General features: G+C 42.0%; 1 protein-coding gene across 1 annotated transcript in view; it reads left to right on the forward strand.

Moving 5' to 3' along the window:
* The window catches only part of LOC126483928 (uncharacterized), a 259894-nt gene that overhangs the window by 51245 nt on the left and 187115 nt on the right, over positions 1-21534 (forward strand). The gene's annotated exons all lie outside the window — the stretch shown is intronic.

Genomic DNA, 21534 nt, shown 5'->3' on the forward strand with positions numbered 1-21534 from the left:
TCCAGTCCTTCCACATGGAGCGCAGACGCGCTCACGCACGCGGCACGCACCGCTGACACACATGCGTGCAGGATCGCGGCCGGTCCTGGTCTGGCGGCCTTCCGGCGCCTGGCGACGTCGAACTCCCGACGCCGTTTCACGGTCAGCTGCCAAGGACTCCCGCACGAGTCTCGGCCGTATAATGCCACAACCCTTTTTCGATATGGACTGACACAGTTTAACACAGTAATAACTTACTGAGCAAGCAGTAAAGGAAACGAAAGAAAAGTTCGGAGTAGGTATTAAAATCGATGAAGAAGAAATAAAAACTTTGAGGTTCACCGATGACATTGTAATTCTGTCAGAGACAGCAAAGGACTTGCAAGAGCAGTTGAACGGAATGGACAGTGTCTTGAAAGGAGGGTATAAGATGAACATCAACAAAAGTGAAAGAAGGATAATGGAATGTAGTCGAATTAAGTCGGGTGATACTGCGGGAATTAGCTTAGGAAATGAGACACTTAAAGTAGTAAAGGAGTTTTGCTATTTGGGGAGCAAAATATATGATGATGGTCGAAGTAGAGAGGATATAAAATGTAGACTGGAAATGGCAAGGAAAGCGTTTCTGAAGAAGATAAATTTGTTAACATCGAGTATTGATTTAAGTCCCGGGTTCGATTCCCGGCGGGGTCAGGGATTTTCTCTGCCTCGTGATGGCTGGGTGTTGTGTGATGTCCTTAGGTTAGTTAGGTTTAAGTAGTTCTAAGTTCTAGGGGACTGATGACCATAGATGTTAAGTCCCATAGTGCTCAGAGCCATTTGAACCATTTTTTTTAAATTGATTTAAGTGTCAGGAAGTCGTTTCTGAAAGTATTTGTATGGAGTGTAGCCATGTATGGAAGTGAAACATGGACGATAAATAGTTTAGACAAGAAGAGAATGGCAGCTTTCGAAATGTGGTGCTACAGAAGAATGCTGAAGATTAGATGAGTAGATCACATAACTAATGAGGAGGTATTGAATAGAATTGGGGAGAAGAGGAGTTTGTGGCACAACTTGGCTAGAAGAAGGGATCGGTTGGTAGGACACGCTCTGAGGCATCAAGGGATCACCAATTTAGTACTGGAGGGCAGCGTGGAGGGTAAAAATTGTAGAGGAAGACTAAGAGATGAATACACTAAGCAGATTCAGAAGGATGTAGGCTGCAGTAGGTACTGGTAGATGAAGAGGCTTGCACAGGATAGAATAGCATGGAGTGCTGCATCAAACCAGTCTCAAGACTGAAGACCACAACAACAACTTACTGTAGCGTAATTTGTCTGATGTGATAGAAGAAGAAACAGGAGTCGATTTAGAAGATATGGGGGATCCAGTATTAGAATCAGAATTTAAGAGAGCATTGGAAGACTTAAGATCAAATGAGGAAGAAGGGATGGATAAAATTCCATCAGAATTTCTAAAATCATTGGGGGAAGTGGCAACAAAACGACTATTCCCGTTGGTGTGAAGAATGTACGAGTTAGGCGAAATACCATCTAACTTTCAGAAAAATATCATCCACATAATTCGGAAGACTGTAAGAGTTGACAAATGCGAGAATTATTGCACAAGTAGCTTAACAGCTCAAGCATCCAAATTGCTGACAAGGATAATATACAGAAGAATGGAAAAGAAAATTGAGGATATGTTAGCCGGCCGGTGTGGCCGAGCGGTGCTAGGCGCTACAGTCTGGAACTACGCGACCGCTACGGTCACAGGTTCGAATCCTGCCTCGGGCACGGATGTGTGTGATGTCCTTAGGTTAGTTAGGTTTAAGTAGTTCTAAGTTCTAGGGGACTGACGATCTTAGGTCCCATAGTGCTCAGAGCCTTTTTTTTTTTAGGATGTCTTAGATGACAACCAGTCTGGATTTAGGAAAGGTAAAGGCACCAGAGAGGCAATTTTGACGTTGTTGTTGATAATGGAGGCAAGACTAAAGAAAACTCAAGAGACGTTCATAGGATTTGTCGATCTGGAAAAAGCGAGCGACAGTGTGAAATGGTGCCAGATGTTAGATATTATACGAAAAGTAGGGGTAAGCTATGGGGAGAGACGGGTAATACACATTATACATAGAAGAGCCAAGAGGGTATAATTAGAGTGGACGACCAAGAACGAAGTGTTCGGGTCAAAAAGAGTGTAGGACAAGAATGAAGTCTTTCACCTCTACTGTTCAATCTGTACATCGAAGAAGCGATGATGGAAATAAAAGACAGGTTTAGGAGTGGAATTAAAATTCAGGGTGAAAGGATATCAGTGATACGATTGGCTGATGACATTGCTATCCTTAGTGAAAGTGAGGAAGAATTACGTGATTTGCTGAATGGAATTAACAGTATAATGGGTGAAGAATATGGATTGAGAATAAATCGAAGAAAGACGAAAGTAATGGGAAGGAGCAGAAATAAGAACAATGAGAAACTTAACATCAGGAATTCTGCTACCTAGCTAGCAAAATAACAAACAATGGACGCAACAACTTGGGCATCAAAAGCAGATTAACACTGGGCAAAAAGGGCATTCCTGATCAAGAGAAGTCTGCTACTATCAAACATAGGCCATAATTTGAGAGAGAAATTTCCGAGAATATACGTTTGGAACACAGGCTTGTGTGGCTATGAAATATGGACTGTGGGAAAATCGGAACAGAAGAGAATCAAATCATTTGAAATGTGCTGTTACAGACGAATGTTGAAAATGAGTAGACTGATAAGATAATGAATGAGAAGGTTCTGCGTAGAATCGGAGAGGTCATCCAAATGAGTGCTAAAAGAAACTCGTTACACTTCGGTTACACGATAAATCAGTCTCCTCTAAAAGCTGTAAATTCAACTAAATACCTACGTATTATAATTACGAACAACCTAAATTGGAAGGAACACACAGAAAATGTTGTGAGAAGGCTAACCAGATACTGCGATGTGTCAGGACACTTAGAAAATGTAACAGGCCTACTAAGAAGACTGCCTACACTACGCTTGTCCTTCCTCTTTTAGAATACAGCTGCGCGGTGTGGAATCCTTACCAAATAGGACAGACGGAGTACATCGAAAAGTTAAGAGATAGGCAGGACGTTTTGTATTATCGCGATATGCGGGAGAGAGTGTCACAGAAACGATACAGGATTTGGGCTGGACATAATTAAAAGAAAGGCGTTCTTCGTTGCGACGGAATCTTCTCACGAAACTCCAATCACCAACTTTCTCCTCCGAATGCGAAAATATTTTGTTGACACCGATCTATATGGAGAGGAATGATCACCACGATAAAATAAGGGAAATCAGAGCTCGTACGGAAAGATACAGGTGTTCATTCTTTCCGCGAGCTATATGAGATTGAAATAATAGAGAATTGTCAAGGTGGTGCAATGACCCCTCTGCCAGGCACTTAAATGTGATTTGCAGACTACCCATGTAGATGTAGCTGTAGGAATGGAACATGTGGAAAACACTGACAAGGAAGGAGAGGATGGTAGGACATTTGTTGAGACATCAGGGAATGACTTCCATGGTACTAGAGGGAGCTGTAGAGGGCAGAAACTGTAGATGAAGACAGAGATTGGAATACATCCAGCAAATAATTGAGGATGTAGGGTTGCAAGTGCTACTATGAGATGAAGAGGTTGGCACAGGAGAGGATTTCGTGGCGGTATGCATCAAACCAGTCAGAAGAGTGTTAACTGAAAACAAAAATCGTAATCTTTGTTTATCTTTCGTAATAAAAATTTTTATTGACGTCACCTAAAGAGCGAAATACATCTTAGTTAACCACAAGTCTCCCCAGGGAGACGTAAATCGAAAATTGTGTAACGCATGTCTGCGAGTGGATCACCATTGTTTTTAGACAAGTTGGACGGTCCGCGTCGATACACCAACAAATCGGGAAACATTCACTGTGTGGTCACGGTAGCGCCCAAGCTCGACAGAGTCTTTCTGCAACGCCTCCACGTCGACCCATCATACGGCGGAGATTCCTTACAAACGAGTGGCACGCACATACCACTTCGCTGCTGTGACTTAACGCCAGTCCCTGTGAGTTGCATTACTTCACCACGTTTCTCAAAAATGTTCAAATGTGTGTGAAACCTTATGGGACTTAACTGCTAAGGTCACCAGTCCCTAAGCTTACAGACTACTTAACCTAAATTATCCTAAGGACAGACACACACACCCATGCCCGAGGGAGGACTCGGACCCCCGCCGGTACCAGCCACACAGTCCATGACTGCAGCGCCCAGACCGCTCGTCTAATCCCGCGCGGCTACCACGTTGCTGTTATTGGCTTTAGCACGCCTGACAAAGCGGTCTTTAGTGACATTCTCTAAAATATTCACAACTGCTCAATCAAGAAGCATAAAATACTAACATTGTTTTAATATTGGGACACACTTAATGAGGCTTTAATTAGGTGCCTTGGTATACGTAGCCTAGAACAGCGACTGAAATTTTCCCGTGTTTGTCGCTTTGTTCTAATAATGTAGTTATCATTCGTAAAGTGATCATGATGCTACATGCCTTGTATTTAACATGTTACAATTTTTCGACAATCGTGTAAGGTACAACCATTTTCCATTTGTGTGTTAATGTTACATCACTATCCTTGTAAATGTCACAGAAGAAATTTATTTTCTTGAATTTTTTTGTTATCTTCGTCGCGCCACTTGTTATAACCACGTCTTGAATATAACGTTCAGTTCTAACACCTTTGAACATGTTATGTGCCACGTGCAGCATATAACGTTTTTATACAGTCACATCTACATGAAACGTCATGAAACGTTTCAAGGTTGACAGTTTGTCTCGCCATATCCGCAAAGTAATGCCTTAAACGCACAGTTGTTAATTTGTAAGTTTCAGTGGAGTAATGCCATTGTTTCTTTCTACAATGTCGACTGACTTATTGTGGATGAGTTGTCGTGCAGGAGTTCATAAAATATGCAAACATGGCGTAGTATTGCTGAAAAGAACAACTTCAATCGCTGGTTCATTGAAACACTATTGTATATTCTTTGTGAAACAGTAAACAGGGATTTTCACGCGAACAGTATTGATTGGAATGTCACATACGATCAAATTACTGTTACAAAAATAAAATACTCCACCTTGAACTGATAAAGATGTAACAAACATACCTGAAATATATAAAAATCAGCTTTTCAGGAGAAACGCATAGGGCCACGTCAAACAGAACTGCCTTACCCGTCTGTGAGCCGCATTATAGCCGGGCCCGGCTACCCTGTCCTCCAGTGTGACATTGCAGTACTGCCGTACCCCTGATTCATTCTCTGGCTAATTCATCACTTGACGGTAGCTCCTGAGGCATTATTGGTCAGCCCACAGCTTTCCTGGACGCTAATTTCTGCATTAAAGAGTGTAGTCGTTATTCCTGCCTCGAAGATCACCTGGCTTTTTCCTCACGATTAAGAGTGGGCTGTGCTTGAGTCTTTTCACCAAGAAAAATCTAGTGGTGTTATAGATCATCAAATTCAGTTGAGTCGCTGGTACAATCAAGTAGCTCTAAACTAGTGTACTAGTGTCCAGAAGGCACAAGTATTTCTCACAGTGCATTTATCTTAATGGACGAGATTCAGTCGAAACCTATAGCCAATAATGCGAGAATATTTGAAAGAAGAAACTTATAGTTGCGCTAATCTGCAAAATTCGCTTGAGATGCAGTGTACTGATAGATGTCTAAAATAACATAATGTATTCCAAATTTAAACTACTTGTAACGTCTGTGCTCTTCTGTTTTCCACGTGCAATGAAATGAAAATTAGAAAAGTCCCTGAAATTTAATAAATAGCTTATATTTGAATAATGCCACAAAGTCTTTATATTAAAGTGTGTTAAGGGTAATGGATATAATGTTTTACTGTGAGAAATGAGGAATATCTTTTGCCATAACGTTGCCAGAAATACGTTGTGGTAAACACTTCTGTAGACAGTATTGCGGACTGCTTGCTAACGCATGGTCGAACTAACGAGAGGATGACAAGATCACGCTTTTTAAACTTAGAGCAGGTATTATAACAAATGTCCCAAAATGTAACGAGAAGAATTTTACCGAGAATTACACCAAAACAACTATGAAAAAGACTAAAATTTGAATTCATCAGAGAATAGTGAAACTCTCACAGCTAAATGAGTACACTGAGGCCCAATGTTTCTAGGCATTCCACATATCTCGCGCAAATCTGTTGTGTCAGCTTAGAACGACCATGTTATTGGGGCATCTTTAGTTATTGCACATTCGATTAAAAAAATTCCCCTGCCCCCGGGGCATCTTTGATTATTATCCATTTTTTTCTTCACCACACCATACATATTCAGGTTTGGTTTGTTCGAAACGTCACAGCGTCTTCAATCGCTCACAGTTTTCACACTGCGGTGAGCTACTGTTTCAAGACGTCTCTGTTGTGGTTAAGTTAGTCTTGCCTGGTTCACTGCGAATATACTTGCAACACCTATCTTATGAAATAATGAGCTGGCGCCAGTGACAGACGACACGAGTCTCAGAGTGTAAAATTTATGATCAAAAGAAGAAAAGTCCTCAATATGAATGTATTGCACTCAAACAGGACAGCTGATCGATAATTCTCAAGAAGTTAAATAACTTATCTTATAAAGAATCATTCTACAAATTAAGAAAAGTTTGCTTCTTGATGTTTGTATCCCTATCAGCACTTAAGAAATAATGTCCATTAAAAATTAACATTTATTCATACAATAAGTAAGAGTTGTTATCCCTTAACAGTCATCAGCTTACTGAAGTAATTTATTACAAAGGAGTAACAGATGAACAGCAGATGAATAGCACAGGCAGAAAAGATGCATATTTTCTTTGTGTTATAAAGTGAGCTGACCCAGCAGTTAACAAACTGGACTGGCATTCTGTGGAACAGGGTTTAACACGGCCGAGTTCGTTTCCCCCTTTACCCGTTCTGAGTTTGAGCATCGTCTTTAACAGACTGTTCGTTGGTTCGGCATTAATCCTCAACTTCATTCGTTCCTTTTGCTTCTCTCTTATGGAAGAAGCTCATCTGGAGCCTTTTCCAGTTCAAACGTTACATTAATGATAGTCTTCTGAAAAATTTTATCACATTTGTATCTACGTCGGGTCTGGTGGGCTAGTGGCAAAACGCGTAGCTGGAAGCAGGAAGGTCGGACCACGGAAGTTTTCAGTCAGCCTTTAATCTAGCCTTCATCTCTCAACGGTGTGAGAAGTCCCCAGGAATGACTCAAGGTTCGGATAACTGTAGGTTCCCTTTTACCAGAATCACTAAGGAAGATTAGGGACACGTAAGTCGCCGGAGATGTGGCCTATTGCAAGACTTGCGCGCGGAAATTGAGAGACATGAAATCTGCGTCTCCATCTCCGAAGTAATATGTTTCTTGACGATTGTTCCTCACGAGGGAACACGACGATGGACTGATGAATGGCTGAAAGAATGACAGAATTAATCATTAGTGCTTCCGTGGATCATATCTGGCAGTGACGTGTCCACTGGTTTTACCGTCTAGTTCTACAGACATTACGCGAGAATGGGAAAAGCAAGGTATAGGCGCAACTGTTGATAAGCGAGAAAGCAGCATAATGTTATTTGTTATCATAGTAATTCATGTTGCCTAACATTTACATTTACTCGAAACTTAGAAAGTTAAGTTACAGAGCAAGTTGTTAGATAGAGCCCAAGAAAATGTATGCAGGTTTTCTCTGATGACAACTTCAGCATACAACTGATACATGGGCAGAAATTAACGAAACAGTTACTGAGAATTTAAGCAGAACTTCCAGTTGTTTACGTGTTTCAAGGGGCAGCGCATGGATTACCACAGGAGAAAATACTGTCAAAACAAATAACTAGTGTAGTTACGAGAAAGAATTAGTAATAACTTGTAAAAATTTTCGATCAAAAATTGATGAAAAATATAAAGCGAAGACTTTTTCTCAGGACGACGGTTCAATCCCGCGTCCGGCCATCCTGATTTAGGTTTTCCGTGATTTCCCTAAATCACTCCAGGCAAATGCCGGGATGGTTCCTCTGAAAGGGCACGGCCGACTTCCTTCGCCATCCTTCCCTAATCCGATGAGACCGATGACCACGCTGTCTGGTCTCCTTCCCCAAAATAACCAACCAACTTTTTCTCAGACAGATTTCTAAGTGCGTAGGTATCAGACTATAAAACGAAGGTTCAGGATTCAGATCCTCGATCTATCTCTAGAGGAAAGGAGGCGTTCTTTTCGTGAATCGCTACTGAGGAAATTTAGAGAACCAGCATTTGAGGCTGAGTGCAGTACAATTTTACTGCCATCAACTTACATTTCGCGGAAAGACCACAAAGATAAGATAAGACAGATTAGGGCTCGTACAGAGGCATATAGGCAGTCATTTTTCCCTCGTTCTGTTCGGGAGTGGAACAGGGAGAGAACATGCTAGCTGTGGTACGAGGTACCCTCCGCCACGCACCGTACGGTGGATTGTGGAGTATGTATGTAGATGTAGATGTAGATATCCTTGAAAATTTTTGGCATCCATCTCCTCTTTCACTTCCGACCACAATTTATGTGGAAAATGGAAACCTGTGCTGAGTGTCGGTGTCCACTTTAAACTGAAGGGCTGCTATAAATAACTGGCAGGAAAGTGAAGCGTAGCATGTGCAATAGGACGATACGTAGTAAAACACCGTGGTCTTCTCACCACCCTTCAGGCTGAGAACAGCACTAGTTTTTTAGGAGAGCCAGAAAACCTCGGAAGGTGCAGCCTGAGACAGCACGTACCTGTTGTGAGGTGACGGGTTCCGGGTACGTGGCGCGGCTGCAGGGAAGTTCTGGTAGGCGCGGTGGGCGATGCGTCGCGGTCGGCGTGCCGGCGTCTTCTGAGCTGGCGGCGCGGCCGCTTCCAGGTCAGCGGGCAAGTCGGCCGGAGCCGCCGGCCGGATTCGCTTTCCGACACCTGCCGTGCCGTGCCGTGCTGGGAACTCTCGAACCTTCCCTCCGGCTCCCCGACGGCTGCCGCGTGTGCCATGCCGTCTCACAGAAGTCTCACAAAGTTACAATGCGCGTAGGACGCTCAGTCAATTGTAACACTCTGTGATGAAACCAGTACTAAGCTAAGACGACAGGACTGAAAGGTTCAAATGGTTCTAAGCACTATGGGTCTTAACAGCTGAGGTCATCAGTCCTCCAAACTTAGAACTACTTAAACCTAACTAACCTAAGGACATCACAGACATCCGTGTCCGAGGCAGGATTCGAACCTGCGGCCGTAGCAGGCGCGTGGTTCCGGACTGCAGTGCCTAGAACCGCTCGGTCACCGCGGCCAGCGACTGAAAGGTGGAAGGAATACAGAGAAGAGGGGAAGGGGTACCTATATAAGGGAAACAAGTATTATAGATTTTTTTTTTTTTTTACATTTCATTCTCTATTCAAATTTGTAGACCGGGCTTGTCTCAGATCCGGCCCATTGAAGAGTAGCAGTTATTTTCAGCCACTTACCAGACGTGATCGTAGTGAGACATCGTGGGATCCTAATTGAGAAAAAATGAGAGGGGTTTACCAAGCGGCATTTACCGGGTGATCAAAAAGTCTGTATACATTTGAAAACTGAATAAATTACGGAATAATGTAGATAGAGAGGTACAAATTGACACACATGCTTGGAATGACATGGGGTTCTATTAGAACCAAAAAAACACAAAGTTCAAAAAATGTCCGACAGGTGGCGCTTCATCTGATCAGAATAGCGATAATTAGCATAATAAAGTAAGACAAAGCAAAGATGATGTTCTTTACAGTAAATGCTCAATATTTGCACCATCATTCCTCAACAATAGCTGTAGTCGAAGAATAATTTTGTGAACAACACTGTAAAGCATGTCCGGAGTTATGGTGAGGCACTGGCGACGGATGTTGACTTTCAGCATCCCTAGAGACGTCGGTCGATCACGATACACTTGCGACTTCAGGTAACCCAAAAGCCAATAATGGCACGGACTGAGGTCTGAGGACATGGAAGGCCAAGCATGACGAAAGTGGCAGCTGAGTACACGATCATCACCAAACGACGCGCGCGTCTTGCAATACTTTGTTTTTTCTTTTTTTTTCTTTGGTTCTAATAAAACCCAATGTCCTTCCAAGCATGTGTGTCAATTTTGACCTCTCTATCTACATTATTCTGCGGTTTATTAAGTTTTCAAATTTATACTGTCTTTTTGATCACACGTTATATAGGAAAACCTCCCAAGAAACTATGCTCTCCATTACCCCAAACAAAAATTAAAATTATGTGCCTATGTTTTATGTATGTATGTACGTTTAAAGCGTATGTATGTATGTATGTTGTGTATGTGCGTGTGTTGCGCTTGAAATTTGTAGAACTTTTTTATTACTTTTCGCTTTCTACCCAAGGTAAAGTGGTCAGTTCGATCAATGCCCCATTGAAGGCTCGGCGACCTTTCAGCCAAATACCAGGCCAGAGGGCCGAAGAAACCACAACTATGTGGAGTATCTGGGACAGGATTTCCTGTTCTTGAATGTGCCTTACACAAAGGGAAACCTCCCCAAATTCTTGGTTAAAAAAATGGCTCTGAGCTCTATGGGACTTAACTTCTGAGGTCGAGTCCCCTAGAACTTAGAACTACTTAAACCTAACTAACCTAAGGACATCACACACATCCATGCCCGAGCAGGATTCGAACCTGCGACCGTAGCGGTCGCACGGTTCCAGACTGTAGCGCCTAGAACCGCTCGGCCACACAGGCTGGCGAAATTCTTGGTCAGAACCGGAAGATGGTATTACTTATAATTTAATTCAGGAAAGGTATATGCCAGACAAAAAAATGGGGAGCCTAATGTAAGTATTTGGTCATGTGCATACCGACTAAACTACATCGTTTACTTGACATGTCATGTGTACGAGACCGGACTGATAATTACAGAAACGGAAGAGAAAGTAGATGAAGATGAGAAGCAAGGTATAATACTGGGAGTTGAATTTGACAGCACAATGAAAGCCGAAAAAAGGCTCCTGGAATAGGCGGCCCTTCCTCAGAATTATTGACGTCCTTGCGAAATGAATATTCCACCTGATATGCAGGATATATGAGACTGGCCAAATACCGTGAGACTTCATGTGGAATACAATTATTCCGATTCTAAAAAAGCGTGTGCGGTAAGTGTGAATATCATCGAATCATCGGTTTATTAAGTCACGGCTGCAATAACTAACATGAATTATTTACAGAAGAAAGGAAAAACTGGGAGCAGCCGTCCTTGGAATGTTCCATTTGGGTTCCAGAGAAATGTAGGGACACGGGAGGTAAATGCAGGCCCTACGGCTCATCTGAGACTGAAGAAAAACAAACCAGCTTTTATAGCGTTTGTAGATTTAATACACTCTTTGAAATTCTAAATGTATGGAGAATAAAATCCATGGAGCGAAAACTTATCTACAGCTTCAACCAAAACCAGGCTGTAGATATGAGAGTCCGACGACATGAAAAGGATGCAGTAGCTGAGAAAGGAGTAAGTAGCCTGTTTCCCGTGTTATTCAATCTGTACCTTGAGAAACCGGTGAAGGAAATCAATGAGAAATTTTGAAAGGAAATTAAGATGCATGGGGAATAAATATACGATTTGTTGATGTCATTGTTATTCTGGCTGACACGGTAAAGTACTTGGAAGATAATCGGAACGGAATGTATTATGCCTTAAAAAGAGATTATAAGATGATCGTCAACAAAAGTAAAACAACAGTGATGAAATACAGCCGATTTAAATCAGAGGTTGCTGAGGGAATTCGATTAGGAAATAAGACATTAAACACTGTTGATCAGTTTTCTTATTTCGGCAGAACATAAGGTAACCATGGAAGTATTAGAGAATATATAAAATGTAGTCTGGCAACAGCAAGAAAAGCATTTCTGAAAAAGAGGAATTTGTTAATACGGAATACAAATTTAAATTTTAGTATGTCTTTTCTTAAGCTATTTTTGTGAAATTTTGCGTTGTGCGAGAGTGAAACTTAACGCAATTACCAGTTCGCCTCTTTGAAATGCGGTGTTACAGAATGCTGAAGGTGAGATAGGAATATCGAATTACTAATGAGGTATTGAATGAGAATTACAAAAAGAGAAATTTTTGGCTCAAGTTGATGAAAACAAGGGAATGCCTGCCAGCGCACATCTAAGGCATCGAAGATGTAATGCTAATTGATGGTGGTGTTGAGGCAGTACAGTTGAGCCACCGTACAGTGCTTGTCGGAGGGTACCTTATATCACTATTGTCATTTCCTTTCCTGTTCCACTCGTAAATAGCGCGAGAGAAAAGCAACTGTGTGTCTGCCTCCACACGAAGCCTAATTTCTCTTACCTTATCGTCGTGGTCCTTACGCAAAATGTACTTTTTCGGCAGTAGAATCGCTCTGCAGTCAGCTTCAAATGCTGATTCTCTGAATTTTCTCAATGGTATTCCTTGAAAAGAACGTCACCTTCCCTCCAGGAATTCCCCTTTGAGTTCCCGAAGCATCTCCGTAATGTTTGCGTGAAGTTAGAACCTACCGGGAATAAATCTAGCAGCTCGCCTCTGAAATGCTTAGATGTCTTCCTTTAATCCGACCGGGTGGTGATCCCAAACACTCTAGTAGTACTCAAAAATGGGTCGCTATAGTATCCTAAATGCGGTCTGTTTTGCAGATGAATCCACTTTCCTAAAATTCTCCCTATAAACCGAAGTCAACCATTCATCTTCCTTGCAGCTATCCTTACATGTTCGTTCCATTTCATATCGCTTTGCAACGTTAGGCCAAGACGCTGCAGTCGTGGACTGTGCGGCTGATCCCGGCGGAGGTTCGAGTCCTCCCTCGGGCATGGGTGTGTGTATTTGTTCTTCGGATAATTTAGATTAAGTAATGTGTAAGCTTAGGGACTGATGACCTTAGCAGTTAAGACCCATAAGATTTCACACACATTTGAACATTTGTTACGCCAAGATATTTAAACGACGTGAGTTTGTCAAGCAGCACGCTATCAACACTGTATTCGCATATTACAGTTTCGTTTTTCCTACTCATTTGCGTTAACTTACATTTTTCCACATTTAGAGCCAGCTGCCATTCATCACACCAACCAGATATTTTGTCTCAGGTAAGTCACCCTGTGTCCCCCTACAGTCATCCAACAACGTCAACTTCCCATTCAACACAGCATCATCAGCAAACAGCAGCAGATTGCTGCCCACCTTGTCCGTCAAACCATGTATGTATACAGAAAATAACAGCGGTGCTATCACACTTCCCCGGACCACTTCTTATGACGCCCTTTCCTCTAATGAGCACTCACCGGCGAGTACAACGTACTAGGTTCTGTTACTTGAGAACCTATCCGCGAACCTATTCCGTACGCTCATACATACGTTAACAGTCTGACGGAGGGGCACTGTGTCAAATGCTTTTCGGAAATCTAGGAATGTGGAATCTTCCTGTTGCCCTTCATCCATGGTTCGCAGGGTATCATGTGAGAAAGGGGCAAGCTGAGTTTCGCACGTGCGATGCTTTCTAAAACCGTGCTGATTCCGTTTAAAAATTGCCCATAACTCCTCTACATCCAACACATTGGAACTAAATGGTGTCATTTCATTGTCCAAGTGGGATGCTAACAACTGCTTATTTGCTCTTTCTAGCAGAAATGCTCTCCTGTCCATCTTAATTCATTTATTAACTTTAGTAACCATAGACGGTATGATTCCTGTCTCTATATTGTCACCGTCGATAAGGTCAGGTCTGTCTGTCCTTACAAGGTTGTAGTGTAACGTGACATTTTGTTAGGAAATGCCATGGTACACTCTTAGGCTCTTCGAGAAATGTAAGATATTCACGTGAATATAGACAGAAAAACTATTATTTTAAGTTAAGTGAGCTAGAGTGGAGCAAAACACTGTAGCTAGGGTTCTGTCTATGCAGAGTCAAGAATATACGCGGGAGATGTCCCTGTCGTGGACACGAGTGGTGAACGGAAGTCGCCGCTTGATGTTGTGGGCATGTTGTTCCGTGTAGCCGCCGATAGAATGTGTTATTGTGGACCGCCAAGGAATAAGAGAATGCATTAGCAATGAACATTATGTAAATTGTATTGTATTGGATTTACTCTATTGTATATGGACCAGAGAGAAGGACGAACCTGGTGCTTTGACAATATATGATTGAAATGATAGAACTCTTGTTATGAATGCTTTCCGTTATTTGAAGCGAGAAATGAGCTCTTTTTCCAGCTAATTCATGCAAGCTTCGGGGAAGAGGATTCGAGCACGGTGAAGAAGGTTATTAGCAGGGAATAATGATGATGATGTTGGTTTGTGGGGCGCTCAACAACGTGGTCATCAGCGCCCGTAAAAGTTCCGAATCTTTCCATTTACAGTCTTGGCACTACCCTACTGATGATGAGATGATGACAACACAAACACCCAGTCCCCGGGCGGAGAAAATCCCCGACCCGGCCGGGAATCGAACCCGGGACCCCGTGGTCCAGAGGCAGCAACGCTAGCCACTTTTTTTAAAATTTTGTTCGATATATTTCGTTGCGTTTGGTCTGGGCGAAAGTCACAAGACATCCGTTCAAGTTGATCGTTGAATCCTTGACTCAGTTGTGGCTTTTTTTTTCCAGGAAGCACGTAGCCCAAGCCACTAGCCGCTTGCTGGGGACACTGAGGCTGAATAGAGGGACCATCTCGACAAGATAAGTTTATAAGTGACCGTAGCATCCAGAAGATATTAGAAAACAATTCTAATCTAAAAAAAGTCGTGTGCTATTACAGAAGGACATCTAATTAACTTGCTGATTTCAGAAGCTCCTATTGCTCCTTTTCCGTATTTTTTTAGTTAAATTTATGTTTTAAAAAGTCCGCCTTTTTCCTTTCCTCTCATTTTCTATCCAAACATGACCTATGTATGATCTTCAGTACGTCTCCTTTTAGTCCTGAAAAATGTTATAGGAGACTTCTGTTTCGCACCAAACATTCAGAAAGTAAGCAGCGACAATAACGTAACGTCTCGATGAGTGTGGAGACTTAAATTTCCCTAAATGTCGTCTTTGTGTATGAAAACTTGCGATACCAAGTGAGACTGAAGTGAAAAAGTTGAAAAACAGTGTATGTAATTACACTTCGTAAAGGAGCACACCAACGTAAACAACACTATGAAAAATATAAAAATATCCACTATTGTTACTCTCAGGAAAAAATTTTTTTTCCTTCGATTGCTTTGCAGGTAACATACTGTTAAGCAATAAAACACATAACAGCAGTCCAGTTGATACTTTCCCATATTTAAAATTAATGCAGTTTCACGTGAGCAATCACAACAAAATAAAAATATACGTAGTATTTTTATGCCTAAAATAGAAAACCAACGAAAAATTTTGTTTAATATTTTACAGAAATATATCGAGATCCACTGAAGATGACACGTACATGTCAACGTATGTTTGGGTAAAAAAGAAACAGAAAGGAAATTTATTGAGTTTTGTAGAAAGAGTGGAGTCTTAAAAGCCTGTGTGTTATCTCTTCAGTACTCATTGCTTTCAAGCATAGACAGGAGAGTCGGTCCGTCAGCTCATCATGACATTGACACCTACATAGAATAACTTAGTATTGAGTCCCTGCAGAGATGCTGAAAGTCTGTAACGAAATGTTCTCAAGGACACTGCTGAGCTGTACTAGACATGGTCGTGAAATGCCCTTGCCTTCCTCCGATCGTTCAATTGATTTATCTAGCCAGTTACAGGTGCGACCCAGAGTTTAACACGGACTAGGAATCACGATGCCGCTTGTCGTTATTCACACAAATGAATCACTGCCAGTGGTGAAAGAAGCGATAAGTGTCAGACAAAATCGCAGGAGCGTCTGAGGATCAAACCCCATAACTCTGGATTTATACTTACTCAGTGAGCCAGGGAGTTACACTAAGTGTATCATTTCTAAACTCTCATCAACATATGATGCCGATCCTCAAGATATGGAAATGACTTGGTGTCATGCGAATTACTACACACGTGATTGGTTGAAACGCTTCTGGAATAGCCGACCCGTCGCATTACGTGGCATCCATATTAGACTTGACTCCTCACTTATACTAGTGCTTCTTCACGAATAGTTCCCGTCTCTATGGGAAATTGAGCCCTTTCTTATCTTTCTGTCTGTTCAACGTTCCCCAAGAGATTAAAATCACTGGGTGTCACATGGATTGTTGCACATTTTGATGATTGAAAAACATTGGGTTGAAGATCGCAAGCCAAAACTTCCTCTCAGAGAGGTCACAGTTCGTAGCGATAGACGGTAAATCATCGGGTAGAACAGAAGTGATATCTGGCTTTCCGCAAGATAGTGTCATAGGCCTTCTGCTGTTCCTGATTTATATAAATGATCTAGGTGATAATCTGAGCAGCCCCCTTAGATTGTTTGCAGATGGCGGTATAATTTACCGTCTAGTAAAATCATCAGACGATCAATTCCAATCACAAAATTATCTAGAGAGAATTTCTGTATCGTACGAAAAGTGGCAATTAGCACTGAACAAAGAAAAGTGCGAGGTCATCCACATGGGTACTAAAAGAAATCCGATAAATTTTGGGTATACGATAAATCGCACAAATCTAAGAGCTGTCAATTCGACTAAATACCTAGGAATTACAATTACGAGCAACTTAAATTAGAAAGACCACGTAGATAATATTGTGGAGAAGGCGAAACAAAGACTGTGCTTTGTTGGCAGAACACTTAGAAGATGCAACACTCCCACTAAAGAGACAGCCTACATTACACTTGTCCGTCCTCTGCTGGAATATTGCTGCACGGTATGGGATCCTTACCAGGTAGGATTGACGGAGGACATCGAAAAAGTGCAAAGAAGGGCAGCCCGTTTCGTGTTATCGTGCAATAGGGGTGCGAGTGTCACTGGTATGATAGACGAATTGGTGTGACAGTCTCTGAAACAAAGGCGATTTTCTTTGCGGCGAGATCTGTTTACGAAATTTCAATCATCAGCTTTCTCTTCCGAATGCGTAAATATTTTGTTGACACCCACCTACGTCGGGAGAAATTATCATCATAATAAAATAAGAGAAATCAGAGCTCGAACGGAAAGATTTAGGTGTTCCTTTTTCCAAGCGCCATTCGAGAGTGGAATGGTAGAGAAGTAGTATGAAAATGGTTCGATGAACCCTCTGCCAGGCACTTAAGTGTGAATTGCAGAGTAACCATGTAGATGTAGATGTAAATTTTACGCTACCACTGAGGTTGCTGCCTCTTCACTCAAAAATGTTATTTACGCATTTTGCACGTATACTATTGATGACATTGTTAATTTGAATACCTATTACTTCCTCATCAATCTTTCATTACCGAATAGCGAGAGGAGCAGTGTTTTCACTGTAGCATTCAAAACTAAATTTTAAGGTTTCTCTTCTCGAAGAGGGCGTGTTACTTACAGTTCAGTTGACACTTCTCTACATCACGAACGACACCACTCATTAATTTTTGTGGACAATTAGTGCCATGTAGTTCACAAACCTGAGGGAACGATGGACAATTTAATTTTTCACAGCAGTTGATCGGAACAACAGGCATGTAGTAAATCAACATCTCCTTAGTGGACTATATGGTTTTTGTGCTTTCAAATTTCATAATATCCATCAATCTCTTACCCATGTGTCGGACATCTCTCCGAGCAGTGGACTATAGAATACAGTTTTTTTTTTTTTTTTTTGCAGGACTTTGCTTTTCTTTGTTCTCGTGCTCGTGTCGGTTGCTACTGCTTATTCATTCATATTAAATGTCTTTAATTCCTATCTAATTCTGTTGTTTTTTATTTTAGCTCCAAGGGAATATCGAATAATTCTTTTGTGGATTTCATTTCCACTGTTTCAGTGCTTCTCTTGGCTTTTTATGTTCAGGGCTCAGTCCTCACAACAGTGCACTAACATAGCCGCTGTCATTAGTGCATAAAATATCATTTCTGCGTCTTATTTTGTTTCGTTGGTAAGCTTTTTGTTTCTACTGTGTGCAGATCATTCACCTTGATCGTAGGTTATGGTACATCCTCAATAATTAATTTTGCTAACCTGCTCGATTATTGTCAGATACAATCTTTAAATTGACTGGATGTTTTCCCTTGAATATCATTACTTAACATTTGCCTTAGATGTCTCTAGGCTGTAATTTACAACCAAGTTCACCTATTCTTTCGTGACCAATTGTGCATCAGTTTCGTTGGCCGCGAGCTAGATCTGAACATTAGTAAATAAAGTTCTACATAAAGCTGTGTTGTAATTTGTAAAATATTACTTTGCTCATCTTTTATAGCGCTTTAGTACACATAGATACGTGTAGTACATAGAAATTCTCGCACACTTTTTGGGTGAATCGCGTCTCAGCGTATGGTCAAAGTGCTGGTGATCAATTCCGTGTCTATATATGCTAGGGTCTCAGAAATTAATGCTAAGAAATCCCGTAGGAAATAATAGAGTGGTCGAGTTCCCTGTGACTTGAATGATCAGGGAACAGAGATTCACCTTCTAGACAAGTGTCCAGAAACAGCGACCGAGTTATGGTTACTGGAATCGACAATTACGCGAAGCGATTTTCGACTCAGTGAGTACAACAAACACTTATATGTGCTTATCAGTGGAGTTAATGAATCAAATGAAAAGGAATATAACACTAACAAAAACTGAACATGTCTACATAAGTGCCTTGGAAGCCTCAATTTTACCCACTGATACTGATACAGGGCATGCAAAAGGCTGTGCTATCGAAGCCACGTACTAAGAACGTAAACGTTGAAATCAGAAGAGAAACTGGTAAATGTTTCCGGTCTCGATCGTATGGATGATCTTTATTAATTACAAGTTTCGCCACAGCCATCTTCAGATACTGTAACAATATCATAAAAAATACAACAAAACTATTACGACGTTTACATGTTAGAGACAATTATAATTTTTCTTATCTTGAATATAGCAGCATTTAGTTTCTGCAAAATACCTTGAACGTGATACCTCCAAAAAAATTTTTCGTCTGCCTTCCTATACCGAATTTAAATTGGTTTACTTCAATAAACTGTTTTACCATCTGGAGAACATGAAATTTTGCTTCTACAATAATTCCGTATGTTTTGAGTATTATTGCAGTTATGCATTGATCTGTTCTCTGAAATCCCACGTGGTGATGTTATTGAATACCGTGTTACGTAGATCATTTATATTCCATTCCACGCATTTCACAATAACACTTGTGTCAGCTGCATAGAGAAGACAGTTTTGGCTCTGAGCACTATGGGACTTAACATCTGAGGTCATCAGTCCACTAGAACCTAGAACTACACTACTGGCCATTAAAATTGTTACACCAAGAAGAAATGCAGATGATAAACGGGTATTCATTGGACAAATATATTATTCTAGAACTGACATATGATTACATTTTCACGCAATTTGGGTGCATAGATCCTGAGAAATCAGTACCCAGAACAACCACCTCTGGCCGTAATAACGGCCTTAATACGCCTGGGCATTGAGTCAAACAGAGCTTGGATGGCTTGTACAGGTACAGCTGCCCATGCAGCTCCTACACGATACCACAGTTCATCGAGAGTAGTGACTGGCGTATTGCGACGAGCCAGTTGCTCGGCCACCATTGACCAGACGTTTTCAATTGGTGAGAGATCTGGAGAATGTGCTGGCCAGGGCAGCAATCGAACATTTTCTGTATCCAGAAAGGCCCGTACAGGACCTGCAACATGCGGTCGTGCATTATCCTGCTGAAATGTAGGATTTCGGAGGGATCAAAAGAAGGGTCGTAACACATCTGAGATGTAACGTCCACTGTTAGAAGTGCCGTCAATGCGAATAAGAGGTGACCGAGACGTGTAACCAATGGCACGCCATACCATCACGCCGGGTGATACGCCAGTATGGCGATGACGAATAAACGCTTCCAATGTGCGTTAACCGCGATGTCGCGAAACACGGATGTGACCATCATGATGTTGTAAACAGAACCTGGATTCATCCGAAAAAATGACGTTTTGCCATTGGTGCACCCTGGTTCGTCGTTGAGTACACCATCGCAGGCGCTCCTGTCTGTGATGCAACGTTAAGGGTAACTGCAGCCATGGTCTCCGAGCTGATAGTCCATGCTGATGCAAACGTCGTCGAATTGTTCGTGCAGGTGGTTGATGTCTTGCAAACGTCCCCATCTGTTGACTCAGGTATCGAGTCGTGGCAGCACGATCCATTACATCCATGCGGATATGATGCCTCTCATCTCGACTACTAGTGATACGAGGCCGTTGGGATCCAGCACGGCGTTCCATATTACCCTCCTGAACCCACCGATTCCATATTCTGCTAACAGTCATTGGATCTCGACCAACGCGAGCAGCAGTGTCGCGATACGATAAACCGCAATCGCGATAGGCTACAATCCGACCTTAATCAAAGTCGGATACGTGATGGTACGCTTTTCTCCTCCTTACACGAGGTATCACAACAACGTTTCACCAGGCAACGCCGGTCAACTGCAGTTTGTGTATGAGAAATCGGTTGGAAAGTTTCCTCATGTCAGCACGTTGTAGGTGTCGCCACCGGCGCCAACATTGTGTGAATGCTCTGAAAAGCTAATCATTTGCATATCACAGCATCTTCTTGCTGTCGGTTAAATTTCGCGTCTTCCTGGTGTAGCAATTTTAATGGGCAGTAGTGTACTTGAACCTAACAAACCTAAGGACATCACACACATCCATGCCCGAGGCGGGTTTCGAACCTGCGACTGTGGCAGTCGCATGGTTCCGGACTGAAGCGCCTAGAACCGCTCGGCCACCGCGGTCGGCGAAGACAGTTTTAATCATTTGTCACGTTTGCTGGCTCATAATTGATAAATATCAAGAAAAGCAACGGACCCCAAACAGAACTAGGTGGCGCCCTTTTTTCATTCACTTCACACGTCACTAGTCAGATTCAAATCTCGTCTCTGTTTGTTTACTCTGAAAGACAGCCTTCTACTTCCTACTATTTCCCATATATGAAGTTACCCTTGTTGAGCTTCAGCCCTAATCCTGTAATGTTTCAAATTATGTAAAACTCTTTCATGATCCACAGACAAAATGTTTTTGTTTAAGCAAAGAAAATACTTGCCGTCCTGAGCCTATGGTTTAGCCCTGGTAGTACGTCTCACAGAAAATAATAACTTGCATTTTCTCATAACTGCGAGAACTATCACACAATTACCTCTACAGATCGTGCAACCGCGCGATGCAACCGTGCGGTCTTGAACGCCTTGTCACGGTTCGCGTGGCTCCCCCTCGTCGGAGGTTCGAGTCCTCCCTCGGGCATGAGTGTGTATGTTGTCCTTAGCGTAAGTTAGTTTAAGTTAGTGTGTATGCCTAGGGACCGATGACCTCAGCTGTTTGGTCCCATAGTACCTTACCACAAATTTCCAATGTGATGGTATTGATGGTGAGTTCGTATG

Source organism: Schistocerca serialis, chromosome 6 (genome assembly GCF_023864345.2).
Source record: "Schistocerca serialis cubense isolate TAMUIC-IGC-003099 chromosome 6, iqSchSeri2.2, whole genome shotgun sequence".
NCBI lineage: Eukaryota > Metazoa > Arthropoda > Insecta > Orthoptera > Acrididae > Schistocerca > Schistocerca serialis.